Below are 10,073 nucleotides of genomic sequence, written 5' to 3' on the forward strand. Positions count from 1 at the left end.
GACCGCTTTTTTACTTTTTCGGGTCGAAGGCACTATCCACGAAAAGTACTCCTCGGTCGTAATGGTCAGGCGGTTCTTTCGAGCATAGTTTTATACTTTTTCGGGCTCGAGAGACACAACTGTACGAAAAAGGACCCCCCTGGAGTCTCCTTTTCCGCGATCTTTTCAGACTCTCGAAACAAGAAAAGATGCCGAGTTTTTCCTTTGTCAGGCTCGTTAAACACTTAATGACATCGGGTATTGTCGAAATGATGCACATCAAGCATATGCTATCCCCGTCAAGCTTGTCATCCAAAAATAATCGGGGTACCTGCCAGAAATGGTGGGGAAAATGGAACTATGATTACAGTCGTGTCGGCAGTACGTCGCTCTTGAACATGGCACTCCGCTGCTTCGTGTCTGGGTGGGGCCATCTCATCTTGTTTTCACTAGCCTCCATGGGTTTGGGTTATCCTATTTGGCCTCTCATTTGCTCATTGCCATCATCACCATATTCTCTGCTCATTTGATGTCAAGTACTGCGAAACTCGTCCTAGTGCCGCCATGTGTTCAAGAGAAGTTGACCTTTGCAACAGTACAACCTCGTATGCTATCTCACACAAACTATTTTACCTCTGTCTCGCGTCGATGATGTGGGAAACATCATGGCCCACCTTCGATCAAAGTCCTTTCCCGTCGACTCCAACTCATTATTCGGAAAAGTGACTTAGAGACTCCCTTCAGGTGCCTTGGAGCCTGCATGCCTCAATGGCAAGTTCTTCATGTTCGACGTAAGGCTTACATCACTGGCCTTCGATCGAATAATTCCATGGGTGTTCGACACTAGCTCATTGATTCACACGCCACGGATTGTACCTATAGTACCTTGAGGGCCATTGTCATTATTGGTGGTACCTCTCGCGTCTGTTAACAGTTTCCATCATTGACTGGTAATCAGACGATGTTCATGCATGTTCGACTTCAACTCCTGTATTCACATGCTTGAACTTGTACTTTGTTCGGGTCGAGCTGGAGCGCAAGACCCTGGATCCCTGTCTGTTACGGTCCAGGCTGCGATGTTGTGGATGATCATTACATGACTCATTGATGGATGGCTGCGCCCATACCTGAGTCTTCATGGATGGCTGCGACCATACCTTATCATTCTTTTGGTCTCTTTAGCTGGGTGGCTGCGTCCATTCCACAGACCATTTTCGCATGTCCTTTGGATGGCTGCGCCCATGCCTAGACTGCATGTACTTGATTGTCAGAGATTTTCGGTCCTTCCCGGTGGTGTTCCAGTTCGGCGTGTGTTGTAAAGCATTTCACCCCTCCCACTCTCTCGGTCTTCATGCTTTAGGGGGCATCTGTTACACAGTAATTTGTCACTGCCTTCCTTTCAGTCACCTTGCTGTGCCCAGAATTCACAATCACTAAGCTCCTGCTTTCTGAACTAGCCCAAAAACCCATTTTTCTAAATTTTTGTTCATCAGCGCGTCTGTTCCTAAAATATCCGCGATGACTGGCGCCCTGTAGTGTATTCCGTGCGCTGCCAGCGCGGAAGGACATCACTTTTCCGCGCTGGTCGACAGTGCGCCGTTCCCGTGTACTTCCGCGCTGACATGACTGTCCAGGTTATTGAGACGCGGCGACAGCGCAACAGTTGCCTAATAATCTGCGCTGATCCAGTTTGGGCGAATTTGTTCAAACAGCCAGCGTTCCAGATAATTCTAGGCTTGGTTGTTAGCTTTGTGAATGTCGACTCCTTTCTATGGCATGTCTGTTCGACCCTTTGCAACAACTTCCCTTGAAGATAAGCTCATCCTTCCACCTTTTTAGGAGACTCCTTCTCCTATATAAACTCTCACCATTACCATGAGCAGCTAGTTAGACATAGCTTGGAATAGCTTGGATTGTACAGAGCTTGTAGTGCTCAGATTGCTGCTACTATAGGTTTGGTGTGCTAGGTGTGGAAGTGATTGATTGCTTAGGGAAGGATGTTTTGTGTTACTTGTGTGTGAGAGAGAGTTGTTTGTCTTGGGAGAATCATCCTCAAAGGTGAATGCTTGAGATACATGCTGACTGGCCCCTCCTGAGAAGGTTACCGACGTCAGAACATTTGGTTGTACTCTTCTCTATTCTGATTAATAATAGATGACTGCTATTATTGTTCCATTCTCATTTGTCTATGCTATGGTTAAATGTGAATTACATCTTTTCTGACCGATGTATGGTTGCTTTTACTAGATTTCACGCTTGCGTTTGTTTCCTCTTCGTGTGTGCAGGTATCTATTCGCGGGGATCGCGGAGGATTGTGACCAGCCGAAACGAAGGAGCGAAGACAACATCCCTTCATCAAACGACAGCGCAGGAATCCAAGTAGGTGCTCTTTATCTCTTGTTTAATCGTAATTAGGAACATGCATAGCAGCATTGTGTGATTGTTGCTAGACCCCTGCTGGGCTAGTAGGGATCGCCTCTATCCGTAGAGGGGATTTACCTCTCCAACAATTTGGTGACTCCACTGGGGATCAACCTTTTTGTCTCTTGAGTCCACTTTTGTGTTTGACTTTGATTGGTCTCTTTTCCGAGATTTTGGGATTCTCTCTTTGCTTATAAACTTTCTGGGTACTTCTGGGAAGTGTCTTAATTGTTAAAAGGCTCTTGCCTTTGGTTTGGGAAGTTTTTGTTTTGGCCTTGCTTGTTTTTTGCTCTCAGCGCGTTTTAATTCAGAACAGTCGCGCTGACATCGCGACCTTGTTCCTTTGGTATTCTTTTCATCGCGCCTCTACGTCTAACAGTCGCGCTGACCTCGTTTTCAGAGACAGCGCGCTTTATTCGTGTCCTTCCGCGCTGGCATCGCGCCCCCGCTTCTTTGTGATTTGTGTCATCACGTCTGTGTGGCTCCTTTCCGCGCTGACCTCGTTTTTCTGAGACAGCGCGCTTTATCCCTATCCTTCCGCGCTGACGTCGCAAAGTTGCTACAGGCCTCCTCCTGTCAGCGCCGAGTTGCTGAAGGCTACCCGCGCTGATCCTGTAAAGTTCATTTTTTACCAAATTGGCCTCCTGAACCTTTTGCTGTGACTATCCCTTCTTCTCTCCACCTGTTTAATGACTTTCTTTTCACTGTTTGAACTCTGAACTGCTTGATTGCGGAGCTTGGTTCCATAGGGTTCCGTTTTTGTTCATTTTTCTAGTTTTGCGAATACCTTCCCTTTTGCTTTCGCTGCTTGGTTCGTGTTTTCATCATTACTTTTACAATTGCTGGATTATGTTGGGTCTCTAATTGACTGGTTGCGACTCTTATCCTTCGGGTGTTCACTTTTCTCCATTGATTTCGCACTCTAACCCTAGGACATCTAGAGGCTGTGTGTGTGTCAAGCCTACCGTAGGAATCTTGTTTGCTCTCTTGACCAGCCGATTTCAGATTTGTTTATGCACTTGTTCAGTGATTGTTGGAGTGTTTTGGTTTGTGTTTCCAAGTGGTTTTTCGCTTCCTCTTTGCTTACAATCCTTGCTTGTCTTGCAGAGCTTAGATCACATAGCTCGTGCAGAACTTAGTTTTCCTTTGATTTGGAAGCTTTGGTTGAGTGCTTTGGGAACTTTGTGTGCTTTCATTAAGTAATTTGCTTGGTGTTCCGGTTCCTCCAAATTCATTTAGATGCTTTGTGTCATTGAAAGGAAATCAAACTAGTAGCTTTGCTTTTAAAAAAAAAAAAAAATTAAAAAGGAAAAAGAATATTTTGTTGATTTGCATCTTCAAAAGAAAAAGTTTCTTTTCCTCGCTTTAGTTGCATCAAGTTGCTTGTTTGCTTATATTTGTTTTGTTTGGTTAAAATTCTTTGCCCTCTCATAGCTAGAATTCATCGAACAAAATGAAATTCTTTGGCATGTAGTTTGCATCTAGGTAATTGTGAGAGAACATACGATAGAGCTTGAAATCGAAACTTAATCTCAAGATCAACTGTAAAATGAACCAAATGAATCTAAAAACGCATTGGAACTAAACGCAAATATCTAGAGGTCTAGGTTAGAGACGTGTTCCGGCGTCTTTAAACATAGTCACTGTTGTTTCACATTAGGTTGGGTGATTCCTCCTTCTGTGACTCGATAGTGGTCTAACACGGACTGTGCTCCCACATACCGTCGCGCATTTAGGGAGACCCCATTAGCGCCGCATATCTCTACTGTAGCTCCGCACCTGCGGCTTCTATCACGTCGCGTACCTCTACTGTTGCTCCACACCTGCGGCTTCTGTCACGCCGCGTATCTCTACTGTAGCTCCACACCTACAGCTTCTATTGCGCTGCGTACCCACGCACTGCGCCTTCTTCTCTGTGCGTACCCTCGCACTTGCACCGTTAATTATTTACGTACCTCTGATTAGGGCCAAATTGGCAGTCCACCAGTGTGCCACAGATAGTCAAATGCCCAGATCTGATCATGCGCCCGAGAGATCACACTTCATAGATTCACTTTCAACTTCACTTTTATATAGATCAAGCTTTTAAACCGATAACCCAGTATTTCAGATCTTAAGATATTCAATTTGCAAATATGCTTTGGCCAAGTGATCTCCTTCCCTATTTATAGTCAAGCCCTCATTCACACCATGGGAGAAAACCATCAATAACCAATACAAGGGATCCAAACTTGGGCTAAATTAGATCCTATACCATGGGCCAAAACCATAAAAACAAGAACGGCGGGCTAAATACCACGGGCCAAACAGAAGAAACCCCACGTGAGTGCGCTTCTCTGCCTTGAAGTGAGTGAACTGGGGTCCACACCTTTTACATGGTGTACCTGCGGGTATGTACACACTTCCTGGCCGGCGTACCTGTGGGTCTGCACCTTTTGAACCATTCACCTGCGTACCTCTTAATTTCCAACATTTTGAGAGCTTGAACAGATCATTGCCACTCAAGAGAGTTGCCATCAAGTACAACACCTGTAACATAGATCCATACCAGAATCATAATGCCAACACAAAGGAGACACTCCTAGAACTTGGAGAGGGAACAATCGAAGAAGCCAGAATGCCCCCTATACCAGAAGACTTTGTACTAGAAATTAAACAAACTCTTTTGTTAGGCATTTCACCCCCCAAAAGAGGAGTGTAATCGGCTAGAGATTGCACTGGCTCTACCACATTATCAACCAATGGTTGATGGGATTAATGAGAAACCATATCAGATCCAGGAGTAGAAGAACGTTCAGACTTAGACCATATCCTTTGTACCTCTATAATACCAGGGCACAAATGAGTAAGATGGTCTCCCTTGCATATCTTACAACGGAACTTAGGTTTAAAACTTCTACACCTAGGTTTCTTATCAACATCCATTCCGCCAACATGACTAGTAGTGGTTTGTGTAGAGTCTTGAACATGACTTGTAGAGGTTCATGGAGAGTCCTAAACATGACTTGCAGAGGTTAGTCACTCTTTTCTAGTATGACTTGCAGTGACTAGACTTATGCCCCCAGCATGACTTGTAGCGGCTGAAGTCTCATCTTCAACATAACTAGCAGACGTTGATGACGAATTGCTAGTATGACTTGCAATGACTAGACTTGTGCCCCCAGCATGACTTGCAGTGGCTGAAGGCTCATCTCCAACATGACTAGCAGAGGTTGATGATGAATTTCTAGTATGAATCGCAATGACTAGACTTGTGCCCCTAGCATGACTTGCAGTGGTTGAAGGCTCATCTTCAACATGACTAGGAGAGGTTGATGATGAATTGCTAGTATGACTCGCAGTGACTAGACTTGTGCCCCCATCATGACTTGTAGCGGTTGAAGGCTTATCTTCAACATGACTACCAGAGGTTGATGATGAATTGCTAGTATGACTCGCAGTGACTAGACTTGTGCCCCCAGCATGACTTGCAGCGGCTGAAGGCTCATCTCCAACATGACTAGAAGAGGTTGATGATGAATGGATAGAATTATTCCTCTTCTTCATCTTCCTCTTTCTCCTCCTTTTAGATTTATTATTACAAGAAGGAGGAGAAAGACGAATCTTAGTTTTCTCTTTGAAAGAAGATGAACAATTAACACCCATATGATGCCCCTGAAATAAAGCATTCATATGAGAAGCTTTAAGAACATCTGTAATATTCGGAGTGGACCACAATCAAACGGGTAGTCCAACATTCAATCCAAGAATATTCAAAGTGGCCATCAAGGGAGTACCAACGTTTCCAAAGAAAGGAAAAGCACAAGGATCCCCTTTTGGGAGGGTACCTTGGTTGGTTTCCACATGACTATGGGCCATATCTAACTTATTTGCATATCCTTCCCTTACAGGTACAAATGAATTTTCAAGGAAGATAGATACACAATCAAAACCTTTGCCCTTGAGGAGGCAACTCTACAACTTTCAAAAGAAAGATCAAAAGCCTTTCAAGATCAGCGGAGTGATAGGTTAGTGACTTAGAATCTAAAGTCCAAAAGTGACTAGAAAAAAATACCTAAAGCCAACTATATACAAGGAGCAAAGAGCACTCGACTATAAAGTCCCTAAAGATACAACCAATTAAGCAACTTCCAAGTATTTCTGCTCTGGGTGATGAGGACCGGACACTAAAATACAAGAAAGTGAAGTAAGGGACCTTCCGTAGATAGTCTGGGATAATGACAGCCTAGGCCTACCAGCAAAGGTATCAAAGGTAGTTACACTGACCTCCAGACAATAGCCTTTGCTAGTGCAAGTGCCCAAGCTTCACAAGGGTGCCCTCCAGAAGTACTGTTGAATGTGATGCAACGTCAACGTCAAGTGCCATAGCATTCCCCTTCGTAGCCACCTATGTATATTCCCTGGATAGGCAACCATGGACACCAACTCGTATCAGAAGCCATGCGGAACAGTAGTGAGGTAGGATACATAAGTGGTCTATCACCATCTTAGCAGTGATAAAGAGTGGACCCATCACATCTACTTATGTATACGACACTGTCACCTCCAAGTTTGTATGAACCCTGGGTTGATAAAGTAAAGTTGGTAGCCCCAGGAGTTGCAACATTATTGCTGCAATATTGGTGCTCATAATACACCACATAATTTAGAAAGATAGTCATAATGTTGGGTATCTCCCTAAAGAACCCATATGTACTCCTCAAGTATTTGGGGGCTCTACATAGCCATCTACAGAACCAAGTGATGTTGTTAAGCCCATATCAGTGGACAAGGCTTGTGTACAAGCACAATACCTAGAGAAAATAAGTTTGAAGAAAAGGAAATCAAGTTGACCAAAATAGAAGGATCATCAGGATGCTTCTAAAGAATGGAAGAATAAGTAGAAGTGGGGAAGATAAAAATATAGCCGCATGACAATAGTGCAAATATCCAGACAACCACTACAACTATTGTAACATTGATGACGATACACAAGAGAAGTGATGGAAGTTTCATATAGAGATTAATATAAAGTATAGAAAGAAAGATATTAATAAGAAGAATATCATGACCAATAATTCAAGAAACTAAGTTAAAAATAGCTCAGAAGGAGGTGAATTTGAATAGCCTTCAACAACAAGAAGAGAACAAAAAGACTAGGCTCTTCCATATAAAGATAGATGTTAAAAAGATAAATATTGATGCTCTGATAAAGGTAACAAAATAGTGAAAAAATAGATTTATAAAAATATATCCACATCGCAACAGTGAAAATATCCCAACAACCACTACAACTATTGTAACATTGATAATGATACACAAGAGAAGTGATGGACGTTGCATCTAGAGCTTAATCTAAAGTATAGAAAGAAAGATAATAATAAGAAGAATATCATGACCACTATTTCAAGAAAGTAAGTTAAAAGCAATTCAGAAGGAGGTGAATTTGAATATTCTTCAAAAACAGGAAGAGAATGAAAAGACCAGGCTTTTCCATATAAAGATAGAGGTTAAAAAGATAAATATTGATGCTCTGCTAAATGTAACAAAATAGTGAAAAATAAGATTTGTTATCATTTCTAATGATCCAGATTTAAATAGGAACACAAAAAATTACAAATATAACCATAAATACAGAGATGCAACAGAAATAATACTTCATTTCATTAATGTGAAATACTAAAATACGCGTACAAACAAAAATGGAAATAAACTAGCTAGCACGATGGTAGCTTATCTCTAAGAAGAGATGTGGTCGTTACATGCCTGTGAGCTATCTTAAAATGAGGCTTGAAGGCTTATTTATTGTTGAGAAACAATGGAAAACCCTAAACATCTAAAACCTAACCCTAGGAGATGAAGCGCCAAACTATGGGTCCTGTTTGGGTAAATTGGTACATCAAATTCCCAGGGTCATAGCTTTGGCATACGATCTTCGTTTGACGCATAAAATACATTGTTAGAAAGATGTATCTGAGGACTACAACGTTTGAGTGAGAAATATCGGTACATGGATGCATGTTTCTCCCTATTTTCTCAAAAATAGGGCCTAAAAACGGCTCTAGAAGTTAAGAACCCAAAAAGCTGCCAAAAATAGTAAATGTGCTACAAATAAGGAAATTGAAAAACTGAAAGAAACAATGGTAGAGGTCCAAGTGGAATAGGCGAGTGGCCATTAATATCCCCCTAGATCATTCCTCCCCCCTTAGGAAGAAATGGTCCCCATTGCGTTGAGTTCCTCCATAAGATGAGGAAACTTCTACTGAACTTGGTCCTTGGTGGGAAACTTGCCCTAGTGAAGGATTTGGTCTGCTATGACAAAATGATATAGTTGGATCCTTTGCTGTCAGGTGTTATTGATCTGTGTGTCCATGATCCAATCAATTGTGGCCTGTTTCATGCAAGCTAGATTTAACTCTGTAGGTGTGAGTTGTTCTACAATGTCTGATGTGTCTAGCAATGGTGGGAGATGTTATCACTATAAAACCTCCTTATAAAAATTTGGACAACTTACATGGCTTCTCAATTCTTGTATCAGTCATGGTCAAGTCATGGTGAAGTCATTTTTATGTTTTAGATTCTAATTCATAGGGTTAGAGCCTCATGTACTGTTGGGGGGAAAAGTATCTAATGCAGAATGCCTCTATCCCTACTCTGAAGGTGATAGTACTTGTTACACAGTAATTTGTCACTGCCTTCCTGTCAGTCACCCTGCTGTGTCAATCACTAAGCTTCATGCCTTCTGAACTAGCCCTAAAACCCCTTTTTCCAAAGTTTTGTGCATCAGCGCGTCTGTTCCTAAAATAACCGCGATGACCAGCGCCCCACAGTGTATTTCGTGCGCTGCCATCGCGGAAGAACATCACTTTTCCGCGATGACGCACAGCGCGGCTTTCGCGTGTTCTTCCGCGCTGACATGACTTGTTCAGTTATTGTTATGTGCTGACAGCGCGGCAGTCTCTATATAATCCGCGCTGATCCAGTTTGGGCGAATTTGTTCAAACAACCAGCCTTCCAGATCTCTCCAGGCTTGGTTGTTAGCTTTGTGAATATCGACTCCCTTCTATGGCATGTCTGTTCGACCCTTTGCAACTACTCCCCTTGAAGATAAGCTCATCCTTCCACCTTTTTAGGAGACTCCTTCTCCTATATAAACTTCCACCATTACCATGAGCAGCTAGTTTTTGGATAGTTAGAAACTAGTGGGAACTAGCTAGACTTAGCTTGGATTGTACAGAGCTTGTAGTGCTCAGATTGCTGCTATAGGTTTGGTGTGTTAGGAGTGGAAGTGATTCATTGCTTGGGAAGTTTGCTTGTGACATTTGTGTGAGAGAGAGAGAGTTGTTTGTCTTGGGAGAACCATCCTCAAAGGTGAATGCTTGAGATACATGCTGACTGATCCCTCCTGAGAAGTTTATCGACGTCAGAACATTTGGTTGTACTCTTCTCTATTCTGATTAATAATAGATGACTGCTATTATTGTTCCATTCTCGTTTGTTTATGCAATGGATAAATGTGAATTATGTCTTTTCTGACTGGCATATAGTTACTTTTACTAGATTTCACGCTTGCGTTTGCCTTCTCTTCGTGTGTGCAGGTGTCCGTTCGCGGGGATCGCGGAGGACTGTGACCAGCCGAAGCGAAGGAGCAAAGGAGACATCTCTTCGTCCAACGACAGCGCAGGAATCCAAGT

This window comes from Pinus tabuliformis, chromosome 5_1 (genome assembly GCF_031772625.1).
Source record: "Pinus tabuliformis cultivar Carrire ecotype Pingquan chromosome 5_1, CPIR1, whole genome shotgun sequence".
Taxonomy (NCBI): Eukaryota; Viridiplantae; Streptophyta; class Pinopsida; order Pinales; family Pinaceae; genus Pinus; species Pinus tabuliformis.